The sequence below is a fragment of the Phascolarctos cinereus genome, unplaced genomic scaffold, assembly GCF_003287225.1.
Source record: "Phascolarctos cinereus isolate Bilbo 61053 unplaced genomic scaffold, phaCin_HiC Scaffold_9;HRSCAF=440, whole genome shotgun sequence".
Taxonomy (NCBI): Eukaryota; Metazoa; Chordata; class Mammalia; order Diprotodontia; family Phascolarctidae; genus Phascolarctos; species Phascolarctos cinereus.
The window spans coordinates 150067319-150084052 of NW_027556402.1; the positions used below are offsets into that span (position 1 = coordinate 150067319).

The following is a 16734-nucleotide window of genomic DNA, read 5'->3' on the forward strand; positions in this document are numbered from 1 at the left end:
ATGGGTGGGAGAGTGAATGGTTCATGAAGAAATGGAAGTGTAAGATGCTTAATAATAATTTAGTTGTTAAATGCAGGAGGCATATGAGTGAGAGCTTCAGAGGATCAGAAGGTTATGGGAAGGTCTTTGTTTGCTTAAACATTAGACAGCATATTTGTAGGAAGCTGGAAACGAGTCAGTATGATGAGATGAGAAAGATGAGAGAAAGAGGAAGGATAGATGGAATTAGAAGAACCATTTATTTTCTTTGAGGCTAAAGAAATTATGGAAAAATGAGTAAATAAGAGAGGCTAGAGGCATGTAGAAAGGGAAACGAGGGGGAGGAGGATAGAAGGCCTCAACCTTGTAAAGGTAACAGCTGACATGGGGTAACTAATATAAATCCCCACATTTTTTCACATTTTAATTTTCTTTATTATTCAAAAAACCATATCCTTTTTATTTACTTTTTTGACTCTGTGCTTGTGCCTTCAACACCTTTACAACAATTTTCTGCCCCTCAAACAGGAAAGCACGCTTGATCCTGTCACAAACACATTTTGTACATATAGAGCCACTGTAAGCCCTGCTGACATGCTTTTTTGTCTTTGACAGCCTCATAAGAACTTGAGGTCTCACTGCATGAACACCTCAAAGTCTTCCTGGGCACACATCACAGGCTGATTTTGGTGCTTTTCCAACTTTCTTGGTATAAAGGTAAACAATTCTGTTCCCTGGGGTTCGTGACAGCCGATTTTTATTAGAAGCTGTATTGTAGGACAGCCTACAGCGATATGTCAGATGGTGAGCCATTTTTAATTTCCGTCAGGTCCATCACTGGAAGAGGGAAAAGCATAAATGCCCACATTTACTCTCTGGGATAGCTCACTCACCTCAGCAGGCCTAAGTCTGAACAGGAGCACTAGTATGTTGATTTCAGGGTCCTAACAGTAGCCCTAGGAGAATTCACTCTTCCTAATCACCGCTCTGTCTCTTAAGCTTTCATCAGTGTACTTCCATTTTCATAAAGCCAGTCACTTAAAATGATGACACATTAGACCTTAAACATACTATTTAACAATAAGATGAAAATAATGATAATGATGTCACAGGTGTTCATATAAGGCACATGAAGAAGTAACATATATATTAGAGTATACACATAAGCATCACACATACATACACCCACCAATGCACTCAGTATCTGGGGGAAAGTAGACACATACTTAAAGAAACCCAGGAGGGAAACTCATGAGTGAGGAAAACCCATAGGTCACTCATAACTCTGAGACTATAAAATCAGTTTCCTCTATCTGTCTGAGGAACTAGCTACAAAAGGTCTTCAATGGATGTAGCTTCTGAATGGAACAGATGCTTTTATTATTACTAAATGGTTAATCCATCCTGTGCTTTACTAACACCTCACTGGCAAATGTCTCAGCCAAACAAGTTGATCTGCTTGGTGACTTCTTTGATTCTCTGCTTCTAAACTGTTCTGCTCAGCCAGACCTGACACTTCTCAGAATACAAAACAAAGCAAGTTACAGTATAAATAGAGTTATATTTTGAAATAGCCCCTCTTAAGTGAATGATAGAAAATTAATTAGAAATGGATTTGTAAAAGGATTTTCAAGCAGTACGGAAGGACCAATTGAGGTGCAACATGAATTTGTAGTAGAACAAGTCACATGATTCCGTGACTTCTAGAGATAGATCAGAAGTAGAAGTGAAGAGGGCATTTGGTAGGAGTGATTCAGCATTAAGGATTAGCTAGCTCTAAACAACAGAATGTGAAAGGGCAAGAAGTTCAAGGATAGAAAGCAATACACTACTGAACAGGTTAACTGTACAATAAAGATTATAATGAGAAAAGTACAGCAAAAATAGGAATGATGGCCCCAGAGAACAAGGAGAAATCACGGGACCAGAGGTCATGGTAAAGTCATGTAAGCAAGTTTAGGTGTACTAAGGCAGTGGAAGAGGTAAAAGGATAGCACATAGGGATGGTGAAGGGTTATTTCAGAATTAGATCTCTTAGACGTGGTATAGTTTCTCAAAATGGTGAGGCCTAAAGAATGACTTTGCCTGTGGGTGACTAAGGTAGTATGAAAACAGAGATCATGGAAATTGTTAAGTGGATAAATTGGGAGTCTCAGGTATTTGAAGTGTTAACATGTTTACAGAATTCACCAAGGAAAAGGTCAGGGTTTGCAGAGAGGAAGACTGTAAACCAAATATTGAATTTATGTGAAAGGAGGGAAGTTAACTTGAAGGTTGGTTGATGGCACAAATAAGAAGGTGGATGGGGTGACAGAATTGGCTAGTGTAAACCTCAGAGTAGAGAGGGTTGCTTAGTGATATCTGCAGGGAGAGATTCTGGAAGTGTCAGTGGGGAAAAGAGTGTGCTAACTTCTGGTTCCCAGTGTTATTTAATGCTAGGGAATATAAAATATATGAAGCAACTGGAATTAGCAAGGGTTGCAAATGCTGCGGTGACTTCTGAATAAAGACAGGCTTTCATGAGTTCTAGGAGATAGAAGGAATATGAGAAGAGATTTAGCATGTAGGTCAGTTTATTAATAATAGAGTGAGTGTTGCAGAAGGCACAATGGATTTCAAGAATAAGGAAGTGTAGGATTTGAAGGAAAATGGAGCTAAGAAGAGGAAAGGGGAGGCCTCACAGGGGGAGAGGGTTTTTGCTTAAATAAACTGCTAGTTCTCAATCATGTATAAGAAGAGCAGGAGGGGAGGAGAATTTTCTAGTTATAGCAGCAAAGAGGAATATACTTAACAGTGGTTGACATTATTTTCAAGTATGAGGAGCCCCTTTTGACTTCCACAATTTTGGGGGACTTCATTTATGGTAGTACTATTAGTATCCATTGATTAAGAAACTGCACAATGAAAAAAAGCTACTATGCACTCAGTAAAGCTTTTAAATAATAAATTATTATTCTATTAATCATGATATACCTACATACATTAAAAATGTGTGGGATATGTTATTTATTCATTTAATGGAGGGTATGTTTATTTAGTTATTATGAGAGGTACTTTGGTGTGGGGGCTAGAGAGCTGGCCTCGAAGAGAAGAAGACCTAGGTTCAAATCCCACTACTGATACATTTTGGCTGCCTGACCTTGGGCAAGGCAAGTCATTTGACCTCTCAGTACACTAGGCTACAGCTTAAGACTATAAGTTTCGGAGAAGGTGCTGACTGGCATTGAAGAGGGAGATTCCTCTTCTAGTCGAGCCCCTAGCTCTACATTTACTTCTTATTATACTGGTCACATTGAATCTTTTGTTGGAGCTCAACAAATATAAATATGACAATAAAGGTATATACCCCTTACAATAGGTGTGTAACTGCCCAGGGAGGTCTGTGGGCCACATCAGAAGTTGGTGCTGTAGACTGAAATGATTCCAGGGTTCTAATAAGCATAATAGCACGGAGATGTTTCTGCTGATGGCATCTCTTATGTGGATCTCATTTGGGTGATTGTAACCTTAAAGGCTAGTGCCAATGTTTATTGCAAGTAGCAGTGCCCTGAAATGAAGTAGGCTTTAGCTACTATAATAGTATGCAGTATTAGGCATAGGTGAAGAGATGCAAAATAAGCAGAAATAATCCTTTACCTTGCAGAGTGCACAGTCTAGATGACTATGGCTATATGGTAGTATTCATGAATTCCTGCTTGGGAAATGGGCTACTAATATAGATACCTTCTTGATGAATCCTCTAAATCTTTGGATATGTTAGGCAGGGGGTAAGGGAGTTTCAAACCCTTCTACTTGATTGATAGCCAAATACTTTCAGCATTTTACTTATTTCTTTTTTCCAGACAAGTTTTGCATAACAATTATACTAGAAACCCAAGATTAGTAAGAGGAAAAAATAAAAAGGTCTTTATGATTCTGGCATATTTTTCATATTATTACAATCTGAAATACCTGAGATGAGGTCTAAGTGGTATATGATAATATGCTGTGGGTCTGGATATGTGGCAGTTGCAACTTATTGCATAAGACATTTTCCATTATGTAAAATTAATAACATGTCATTTATGCTCTTTTACTAACATGAGATAAAAGTAAACAATATATTTTCCCTTTTATATCTCAGACAGGTCATGTATGACATTAATAACTTTTCCAATCAAAACAGTGATTGCTCTCATATTCCACTACAAAAGACTGATGACATGAGCAGTTTCTTGATAAGGAAAGTTGCTGAAGGTAGATCAGTTACCAATGTGACCAGATATTAGACAGAACTGTCTTTTCAGAATTATTAAAGGAAGGAGTGAGATTCTTGCCCTTTATCCGTTATTTGCAAATATTGGGATTGTGACACTGATATTAAAAATCATCCTTATTGCAGTTGAAATCAGACCAATATTCCACTTACTTTACTGAAACAATAAAAATGCAAGTATTCTTTAGCTTGCATGATAATTAGTCTTCCAGCCTATCCTGCAATTTCCATCCCTCATCTGAGCTCACCTTGGACAGTGGTCCCCAGTACAACTATACTGTAATTTATCTTTTCCTATTATTTCTTCTTTCCCCTCAAGGGGGTGTTTTGGTTTTGAGTATACATAATTACAATCATTTCCTCCACAACCAAAAATCAAACTTCTCAATTTTTAAAAAAAAATCAATTATTTACCTGACCATTCTATGCTGATTAATCATGTTTTCCCTCTCTTTTCTTTCCACAGCTGGCTTTACCTTTCTATCCCGTTCCTTTGTTGACTCTTTTTATATTCTAAAAAGAATCAGTATTTCATATAAAATGGTGATTCATTTACAATCACATAGATAACTACTTATAGGTAGTTTCATCTTCCTTCTTTAGCTGAGGAAATAAATACGGCGACATAAGATAAGAGACAGCACTATACTAGAACACTCAAGTAGCACTGGAAGTTTATGATAAAAGATCTGGGAATGGAGTCCAAATTTCTTTATTCTTAGTCCCGAATTTTTTGAACAATTGCATACTACCTCTGTTTTCATGGAGACAATGCTATACAATGGGAAGAGCACTGAACTTGAGGTCTGAAGAGCTAGGTTTGCACATTGGTTCTACCACCATATGACTTTGGGCAATCACTTTAACATTTTCATGTCTTTTAGTTTCTTCAACCATAAAATAGACAACAGTTTTACTCCCTAATTCACAGATTAAAAGTTAATGAAGAGTAACAAAAGTGCTGGGTACTGTAAAAGCTCATGTAAGCTTTACTTTCTGAATGGAGTATCTTTTAGCAAACAATGTCACAATCCACATTTGTGAGCTCCTTTTGCAAGGATAGTCTTCATGTTCGAAATTAACTATTTCTCTTCAGACTTGATGCTACTCGTGTGCTCTCGTAGTGATCACCATCAACAGTGCTACCATTCAACATATACAACAATTTGTTGTATCCAGTTAATAAATTCTTCTAATGTTTCATTGGATCCATGAGAAAAGACTCTTTTCAGCCAATTCAGCCAATCAACTTGCATGATATTTGTCTGTATTTCCCAAAGAGGATATGTCCTGTTTGGAAAATAAGAGCCTTTCTATAGGTCTTTTTGATGTTTTCTGGGCACCAGTCCAGCACTTGTGTGAATCTCCTTTTCTAATCATATGTTTCATGAATGATATTCTTTGTAACATTTCCTGTCTATAGCTCATCATTAGAAATATACTACCACCTACTAAGACACAATAGGCATCTCTTTATTGCCCTATGAGTCACCTATAAATGATTCTTTGGAGTCTGTAGTATTCATAGGTGTTTTAACCATACAAACTTCACTTTTGAATGTTGGTGTTTAAAACATGTCTTTTCTGTTTGGGAGCAACTTGGGATTGGTAAAAGCATTTCACAATTTTCTAGATGTAACTGAGACCACTCCAATCTTCCTCTTTTTAAATTCTGGACCCAGTCCAACTTAATATCTTTGATATATGGACCAACATTTGTTCATTGAATTGCCTGTCTGGACAGCAAATATTTTTCACCCATTATTTTTTTCTACATGCATTGATGGGCAAATTTATTTTTTGTAATCATTGATTTCATCAAGGAGGGCCTTGTAAGCTTTAGGACACATGTATTTAGTAAATACAATATCATATGTAAAGAAGAACATCTAGAAGATTTCACTTAGAATATCTCCTTTCTATTTGGACCCATATTTTAAAATGAACACAAAGTTGTCCCACATAATAACACAATCAGATAGGTTTTTTCCCCTCTGGCACAAAAGCATATACATTTAGAATATAAATGTGTTAGAGGAGGTAGTTATCTCAGACCCCATCCAAGGGTTTACTGAGGTGCCCCCAAAATTTCATTACAAGGTAGTTTCATAGAATAATAGAATATTAGAATTGGAAAAGACCTCAGAAGTCATTTAGTCTAACCTCTAATTTTACAGGGACATAAAATGTGGAGGCCCAGAAAGGTTAAGTAACTTGCACAGGTAATGAGATATTATTAGTGGCAGAACTGAGAATAGAACTTCATTCTACCAACTTCCAGTCCAATGTTCTTTTTAATCTAAGTAAGCTGCAAGGCAAGGACCTCAAAGAGATTACCATAAAAAGTTCCAGAAAAAGTAAAATTCAACTCTCACCCAAAATAACTTCCAATTTTAAGAACATTTTCATTTTCTTAATATTAGTTACTTTTCCCTTGCAGAACTGATGATCTTTCTGACACAACTTTTGAATACTGAACATAGAATAAAACAATCTTGGCCAGTACAAGTCAGCTTCAGAAATGGAAACATTGCCAAATTAATTTGTTATTGGAATAATCTTGCCTTTTTCAGGATGCACAATTATTCACCTTTTAAAAAAAATCAGTGACTTTAGGATGTAACATCAAATGCAATGAGAATATTCCTGGAATTTAGGACTTGAGGTAAGAAAAGAAAGAAAAAGATATCTTGTTTTGACCTTAGTATTTCTTTAAATATTGTTTTAAAAGTTTGTGGTCTTTTAGAACATTAGTTCTAATTAGTAATAATTAGTTCATTGGTTCTGATTAGTTAGTAATAATAAACTCAAAGAATTTTAGAGCTAGAGAATCACAGAGACTGTCTAATCTGACACAATCCCTTTTGACAAGGAGTTCAGAATCTAGGAGGAGGATAAGAAATCAGTTATGTTGGCATTTAATAAATGTATGTTGGCTTGTTGACATTTGAATAGTCCTCTAAAATTTGCAAAGTGCCTTGCGTATATTATGGGGCATCTGAAAAATATTGGATTTTGAGTCAACAGACCTGGGTGGAAATCTTATCTGTCATTTGCTGTCTGTATGACATTGAGCATATCACCACTTGAAAACTCTGGGCCTCAGTTTCTCCATCTTTAAATTGAAGGACTCATACCAGATGGTTTCAAAGATCCCTTCTAGACTTCAATATATGATCCTATGATCCTATTATTCTACAAGGTCATTCATTTTACAGGTGAGAAGACTGATGCCTAGAAAGACTAAGCAATTTGCCAACAGTCACCTAGATAGCTAGTGGTAGAATTGGGACTAGAATAGAGAACTCCAAAAAATTATGCTTAGAGGTTTTAATATTGAATCTTGTTTTCAAAGAAATGAAAAAATTTATGGAAAATATATATTTTGGGGGCCAGCTAGGTAGTACAGTGGATGAAGCACTGGCCCTCGAGTCAGGAGGACCTGAGTTCAAATCTGGCCTCAGACACTTAACACTTACTTGCTGTGTGACCCTGGGCAAGTCACTTAACCCCATTACCTAGCCCCCTCCCCCTCAAAAAAAAGAACATATATATATTTTCATTTAACCATATTTTTGGAAACCTAGTTATTTTGGATCTCAAGGCCATAGTCAAGGCATTGCTGTTCAAATGATGGTACTTCATACTAATTAGCAGTCAAGTACCTGGGAGAAAATAAACAACATTTGTAATGTGAGTCTTTCAAATTCAAATATAAAATGTGATAATAAACATCACATGTTTAATTAATTTAATTTAATTAATTTAATTAATGTTAGTAAGGCAACTTTTCAGTATAATGTGTTCTATTTAGCTACACTGTTATTACCGTTTCATCTTTAGGCCTTCATGTTATTCTTCCATGTATAGAAAGAACACTGACTCTTTTATCTCCATGTGCAGGTTTTGCTTCAGTATTGTTATTTTTATCAAATATATGACTATGAGCTTGATGTTTAAGTCTAACTGCATTATACCACAAAGCCATTCTTCCTTTACAGAGTACACATCTCCAGTCTTATAAAAATAATAACAAACAGATTCAATAGAGAGAAACCTGGATATCTAGCATCGCAGACAATAAGTGATGTTGTACAGTTAGGACAAGCAAAATAAAACAAAAACATCATAACCCTGTTACCACTTGACATACACATAAGGATGGCTCAAACAGATGTATAATGATTTTAGTGAACCTTCCCTCTGAAATAAGAGCAAGAGAAATATATAAATATAAATATATATGTGTATGTGTATAAGTATATATATATATGTGTATATATGTATACACACACACACACGTACACACACATAAATCGTGTGTGTATACCTACAAATGTGTGTAGGCACACATACACATATAATCCATGGATGTTTGGATAGGTTTGATGTGTAATATTTTGCACATTTTACTGAAAGAATTAAATGTTACAAACACAGGAACTCTTCCATTCACTTAGTGATCAGACTTTCAGAAACCTTATCCTTTAGGATAGTGGTTTCAAAGTCAGATTATAAGTTTGCTTTAAGTTTATATCATTTATCTTTGCTACTATCAATTTCTCTATAAAAATCCTAATTTGATTACATATTAGAAAAAGAGATAGATGATAGTTGCATAATACAAATGAGAAGCCTTCAAGCAGCCTATCATATCTTGAACGATGCACATTTGAGATTCCTGAGAATTGCCACGAGTCTGGAAATAGGTTTGGAATGTCTCTGAGCCACCAAGATAGATATCACAAAGCACAAACATTATCCTACAGGAAAGGTCCTCAGACTTTTATTGACTTCTATTTCAAACATAATTCTAGAAAGCTTGGCTATCTAGTTTCCTACCTTACTTTAGATTAGAAATAGCAAATTAGAAGGTGAAGGAGGAAATGCTTATAGTAGCAATATATTACATTCTGATAGCAATAGAGGAGACAGAAACAGGAAAAGTCAAAGTCATTCAGACTCATATAGTCAAAACATTTTATAGCTGGAAGGGATTGTAGAGATCATTTAGTCTGACTCCATTTCACAGATTAGAAAATTGAGGCTCAGTAACACCAAGTGACATAACTAAGATCACACTAAGTGAATTAGAGAAAACTTCATGGAAGAAATAGGACTTAGCCGAATTATGAATAATGAACAAAAAGGGTGAAAATTTCACGCCTGATCTTACTTACCCATTTCAGGTAAATATACCCAACATTTTCTATCATCAGATTGGCCACTAAGAGAAAATTGAAATCATTTCAGCTCCATTTTTCATAATTGTTGTTAAGGATACTTAGCTATCTTGCTATTTTTGCTATTCTTTTAAGAACCATTAGTATCTAAGTACCTGAAGAGAATACAGATCATCACAACTAGGGATCACAGAACATCATTACTAAGGAATACCTTCAGCCCTGAGGAAAAAGTAGCTCTGTTTCTGACTGGTGAGTACATCTTATTGTTCAGATCTCTGTAAATGGCAGCATCTCAGTGGCTTCTAGATCTCCCTCACTCCATCCCTCCTTTCTCTCTCTTTCCTCTCTCTCTCTCTCTCCTCTCCTCTCTCTCTCTCTCTCTCTCTCTCTCTCTCTCTCTCTCTCTCTCTCTCTCTCTCTCTCCTCTATATGTATATGTATATAGATGCATTTATATATATGTGTGTATATGTATATACATACACATATATATGTTCAAATTTACCTCCTTTTAAATTAAAATGTCCTGTCTATTTATATCTTAACTGATAGAATGCCTTACAATTCATGGAACAATTTGTGACTCTACTGTTCATCTCTGCAACATCACAGATGAAACCAGGCAAGGAAAGGGCCCAGTGTCTGTGCAAGAGTCAGATCAAGGGAGAGGTAGAAAACTTGTACCAATGATAAAAGTGTGGAGCTCTGAGATAGAATCTGTCTTCAACCAGTCAATTTGCTGACATCTATGATAATGGGCCTCCTGATTTCTATGCAGACTTCTTAAAACTCCTGTTCTTGTTCCCAGTTTCCTATTCTCATTTGGAAGACTCTTTAGACTTTGATATTCCCAGTCTGGTTTTTGACCCAGTTTGTGCTTTGATATGGATGCCAATTTGGATATATAAAATCCCAGAATTTCAGAATAAGAAGTTAATTCAGAGGACAAATAGCACAACTCCATCCTCCTCTTCATTCACCCTTCCATGCCTGGCTTTTCCCTCAGGACTAGTGATTACCATAACAATTATGTAAATGTCAACATCCTTTAAGGTAGGTAGTGTAAATATTATTGTCCCAGTTTTAAAGATGAGGCTGCTCTTAGGGATCCAAAGAGGTCAAGAATTTTGCCTATAATCAATGGCTAGTAAGGGTCAGGTGCATGGCTCCAACCCAGGGCTTCTGACTTCAAGTTCAGTTCACTTGTCACTACACTGTGCAGATCTAAAAATAATTCCATTTCTTGTCCTTCCAAGATTCTGTAACTCCTGAAGATAGGTTTATGTGATGTGGTCCTTGCCTATTGAATTAGTCAATTTTAAAGAGCTCAACTTGACCCTTACATTTGCAAATAATGGAAAATATTTCCAGTACCTGAGATGGATTTTCTATGAAGCGTGTACAAATATGCCTAGATGAGAATGATACAGAATGAGAAGGCATGTAGGCACTGTGTTTGGTGCCAATGAAGGGAGTTCCCATATCAGTGAGATGATGAATCCATCTAAGCACCTGGGTAGGAATTACAGAATACAGCAACTGAAAAGAACCTCATCTGTTGTATAATCCTCTAACATAGATAAAGTCTCATCAAGTGTTTAAAAATGCCCATGTACCAACAAGCAACCACTTAAATGGTATCCTTTGAGGAGCATCATGTTGTCTATTTGCCCCCATATATCTCTGTCAGCAGCCTCTCACAGCAACCCAAATTCCCATCATTAGAGTCATCCATTTCAGGTTAAGGCATTGACTTCAGAACATGCTTATTAAAATGTAGTTATACTAGCTTGAAACATGGATGTTAATTCATGATAACCTGTTAATTAATCTTCATATCTTACTTCTCCTTGATTGGCCCTCTATACTTTGAAGGATTTTACTACCCCCCCCCATCATCTAATTCTTCTTTCTTGATGAAGTTCGGTTAGAACGGTCTTACTACAAGTTGTTAATCCTCCTGCTGTTCTTTTTTGTATACCAGAGCTGAAGCCTAATCTTTTGCATATGACTCTCTTCACTGATGGAGAGAATGGCTAGTTGATGTCCCATGCCTATGTGAGGGCATACCTATGCCTAGAACTTAGAAGAGAATTTCTTTTTCTGGTTTCTGGCTTTGAAAGAGGATATATGCAATTCCAGACCTCTTTAGGGAGAGGTGCGTAGAGTAAGATAGACTTTTGGGAAGAAGCTGACCCAAAGAAGATTTGGAACCTTGTGCTTGCCTCACTAGGGACTTCAAGGAAGTCCCAGATGTCCAGCTTGCCACATTAAAGACTTCAATGAATTTTCCCTGGGGTGGGACCAGGTACTCTCTCAGTGGAGATGAGATTTCTCATTCTCAGTGAGAGTATTCAGCCACTCTGTGTATTAGCTGGTATATCTTACTCTGTGTAACTTCTCTGATTTCTGTTAGCTATTGGCTTGGATAAATAGGTTTGTTCACTGTTCAGATAGTCTTTGGGTACTTGCCATCTAATGGGAAGGGAGGCAAGCCTTTGGATATAGGTTGGGCACTCCTCCCCCATTAAGGGATAGTAACTAGAAAAAGCAGCTTAAACATAAAAATATTTCCTCCAGATCACCAAAATTTAGGGTGGGGAAAGCAGATAGATATAATTCTAGTTTGGTACCCCCACTCTGAAACTATGGGCCCCAATCTTCTATTGCTCTCTTGGCCAGAATCAAAATCTTTCTTGGAGAGTAGACAAAATTCCAGATATATCTATTCCTGCCTCCCTATGAGCTGCATTGAGATATAATCAAGTGGACACACACATATTCTACATGGGCAACTTCTATGTTGATATCAAATATTCCCATGTCCTTATTATGCTTGGATTTATTTTATATATTTGTAGTATATGGCTAAGTTATAAGCATGAAACACAGTGGTGTTTCATTACAGGGTTTGTTCAATAATTTCTGAATCAATAATAAATTGTTCTTTACACTCCTGGGACTTTTTGGCACAAACTTTTTGCTCCTCAGCTAGCATACTGCTTTCTTGTAACTGTTAACAGTTTTATTTTGTTTTGTTTTTAGCGTTACAAGCTGGAATGCTTATAAAATATATAAACATAAAATTGACCTGTATCTTCTACCGATCTTATGTTTTGATAATAGAGATTCCATACCTTCTATTAAGAAAGATGAGGTCAGCCCTTTGTCTGACAGGATTAGATAATAAAACCAATCATTTTATTATCATTATTTCTAGGAGTATATAGAAATATGCAAAATGAGGTGTTTGCTTCTATAAAAATATATTTATTTTTAGAACAGCATACAATTCTCCAAGCACATAACTCAATAAGAGGTTGTATTTCTCCTTGGTGTGATTGAGAGAATGTGAAATATTTTTAGCTAGTGTTGTGACAAGCTATATTTAGCAATGTGTAAATAATAGAAAACTCTCTGATTGTATATTCTACTCACAACACATTAATTTGAAAAGGCATTTAAAAAAAAGAAACCTATGACAGAAGTAGAGAGAAGAAATGAATCTATCTTCCAAAGTCTAACAGCAGCATTATTAGTCTATCAGTTTTTAATCTTTGCTCTGGGGAAACTGTAGAAAAATGGGTCATCAAAAATGGAAGTGAGCTGATATAAATGCAATTGTATCTTCATATAAAAACATATATATGACACACACACACATATACACCTAAAGAATTTTAAAAACTATTTATAAGATTGTCTTATTGTCTAATTGGTCAAAGGTATTATACACTATGATGTTAATTTCTATTTTTACTTTTTTTTGTTTTTGGAAAAGCCTCTAATTGGGAGCAGAAACTACTAATGCTGGCAATAAGACATTTTGCTTTCCTTTCTCTCTCTCCACTTCCCACTAACAATAACAATTGTATTCCAATCACTTACTGCTGTCCCCATATTATTTTCATATATTCAGCTCTCAGCTTTGTGGAATCAACTTTACGTGAAGCACCTCACTCTAATAACCCATCAGATTTGGGGCCTTATTTCTGACTACTTCACTACATAAAATCTGTACTTCAGCCAAATAGGACTAATTTTTGTGCCCTGTTCACCACCATTCCCATTTACCTCTTTGTTCCCTTGTTCAAGAGGTTTCCTCTGTCTAGAATATCCTGCTGCTCTCTTTACTGATTTTTATCCTAACCCCTCTTCAAGCTTCTATCAGCTTCCATATCTCCTGTGTAGCTTCTGTTGCTGCTATAGGCCACAAGATTCTTTATCTTTTCTCTGAACTCCTAGTGTATTCCTTGTTTCTATTAGGCATTTGCTATAGCAAAAGCATTTTTATATTATTAATTTTCTTTTTATGCAATAAATTAACTTTTCAACTGTACTGTAAGCACCTTGAGGACAGAGACCATATATTACCCTAGACTTTTATTTATCTTTGGAACTCAAAAGTACTTTGCATGTGGTAGATGTTTAATAAATATTTGTGGTTTAAATGATATATTGCTCCTCCCCCTGTGTATCCATTTAATCAATCAGTTCATCTGTCAGTCAAGTATTGAGTTTCTAGCACTATACTGTTCTTTAACCTGTCGAATATAAAGATGAATATAAAAATATAACAAAAATGAATATGATGATATTAACTGCATCATAGATTTAGACCTGGAGGGGAACTTTGAGATCATGTAGTCCAGCCCTCTAATAACAGCCTCTAATAACAGATGGATAAATGCCAATTTTTTAAAAGAGGAAGCTACAAGCTTCCTACAAGCTAGTAAGCTTGATGTCATTTCCTAGAAACAGCTAGGTGGAAAAAGTGGATAGATCAGGGGACCTGGAGTCTGGATGAACTAACTTCAAATCTGGCCTTGGACATTTACTAGCTAGGTGTATGACCCTGGATAAGTCACTAAAGCTCTCTGCTTCAGTTTCCTTATCTGTAAGATGGGCATAATAATAATTACCACCTGGGGTTGCTGTAAGGATCAAATGAGATAATATTTGTATAGCACTTTGCAAATCTTAAAATGCTATACAAATGCTAAAGTTTTCATTAAAATTCTAGAATGCAGTTTAAGGATATAGTTTATTAGCCCTTTAGAAAAGGACTAATGAGCCAGATGTATCTGTTAAGAACAAGTCATGCCAGATTAACTTCATTTTATTTTCAAAGAAGATTACTAAATTGATAGAGTAAAGCAGGCTAATGCCACTGAAGACATTATGCCTGTGATATACTCTTCACCTCTGATTACTAAAATCCCAAACTTCCATCAAAGCTTGGTTCAGGTGCCACCTCCTACAGGGAACCTATCTTCTCACTTGCTAGTGCCTTCTCCCTGAAAGCAGTTTTATATATCTTGTATTTATTTTTCTATGTACATGTGATTCCCCTCCTGGATCACTGCCCTGTCATGGCGGAGTGCTTTGTGTAGCTCAATGAAACTATGACCTATGCCGTGCAGGTTTGGCTAAGATGGACAGGTTATAGTGGAGAGTTCTGACAAAAGGTGATCCACTAGAGAAGGAAATGCCAAACCACTCCAGTATCTTCATCAAGAAAACCTCACGGACAGTATTAAAATGTTAAAAAATATGATATTGGAATGTCATACTACGGTCCACAGGATCATCAAGACTCAGATATGACTAAACAACTGAAAAACAACCAAAAAAATGTGGTTTCTTCCTCACAGAATACAAGCTCCCTGGGAAAAGGACCATCTTGTTTTTGTCTTTGTATCCCAGTACCTGGCACAGAGGCTGCTAGATGGCTCACTAGGCCTGCAGTCAGGAAGACCTGAGTTCAAATCTGGCTTCAGACACTTTCTAGCTGTGTGACCCTGGACAAGTCAGTTAAGTTCTGTTTGCCTTAATCCACTGCATAAAGAAATGGCAAACCACTTCAGTATCATTGCCAAGAAAACTTCACGGACAGTATTGGTGTACTATGGTCTACGTGGTCATGTTAGGCACAACTGAACAAGTCACCACATAGTAGGTGGTTAAAAAAACATTGGTTGAATTGCTATAGTGTATCTAGATTTTCAGCAAGGCATTTGAAAAGATGTTATCCTTTTGTTTGAGATGGAAAAACATGAACTAGGTCATAGTGAAATTTTGTGGATTCAGAATTAGTTGAATGACTGGCTAGATTCAAATAATTGAGATTAATGGACAGATTTTAACCTGAGGATAATGTCAGTGGCATCTGTTACCTCACTCTTTTTTTCCCCCAAGGGGATGGGATATAGGATTTTAGACTTGGAAAAGACCTTAGGAATAACATAGAACAGAAATGTCAAACATGACCTGTGGGCCACAGGTGGGCCACAATACTTCCAACTAAATTAAAATGTAATTGGGAAATACTTAACAAAATATATAAAATATAAGAAAACATTGATAATGTGTAGTTTTCTAAGTTAATATGTGACCCAGAGGGATCCGTATGCATGGTATAGTGGCCTCCATTTCTATTTGAGTTTGATACCACTAATCTCGAACAACCCCCTATTTTACAGATTAGAAGACTGAAACCCAGACACGGGAAAGTATTTTCCTGGGGATGAAACAACAGTAAGTGGCTAAGGAGGGCTTTTAAGCCAGGTCCCCGAGTCCAAATCCACTATTCTATCTACTATTCCATAGAATTTCCCAAATTTTACCAGCAACTTAGATGAAGGTGCAAATGGCATACTTGTCCTATTTCTGGATCTCATAAAATTTGAGGAAACAGGGAATACCTTAGAGCACAGAATCAAGATCCAAAAAGAACTTGCAGTCTGGAGTAACTGATGAATCCCATAAGATGTATTTTATTTTTATTTTAGCCATTAAGCATCAGTTTGATAGTCTTTATTGAAGAATACAAATAATCCCACATCTCAGGTTTAATGAATTATTAAAGTCAAAATAAAAATCATTTAATGATAATTAATTCTCTCTTAGCCTACCTTGGTTGATCCTCAGGAGAGTCTGTTGCCCATTCCATACAGGTCTAAATTGTACCTAAGGAGAATTTTCACTCTACTGATACATCTACATCTACATTAAGAATTTAGAATCACCTCCATGACAAAATGAAAAATAGATAATGTAAATTCTGGCTCTTGGGTTCAAAAAATCACTAATACAAGTAAAGCAAAGGGGGAAGGAAGAGGAGAATAAAATATGCCTATATAGCAATTCAAGTAAAAAAGACTTGGAGTTTTAGTATACTTTCAGCTCTATATGAGCCAATAATGTCAGATCCAAAAGAGCTAAACAATTATTAGCTACCATCAGTATAAGCACAGTAGCCAGAATGAATGTGGCTAGAGTCCTCATATATTCCCTCCTGTTGAGAGATCATCT

General features: G+C 36.2%; 1 protein-coding gene and 1 pseudogene across 1 annotated transcript in view; both read right to left on the reverse strand.

The window, feature by feature from the left end:
- Window positions 1–16734, reverse strand: part of GABRB1 (gamma-aminobutyric acid type A receptor subunit beta1) — a 431291-nt gene that overhangs the window by 346822 nt on the left and 67735 nt on the right. The window lies entirely within an intron of this gene.
- On the reverse strand, window positions 397–792 carry LOC110211387 (large ribosomal subunit protein eL34 pseudogene; annotated as a pseudogene).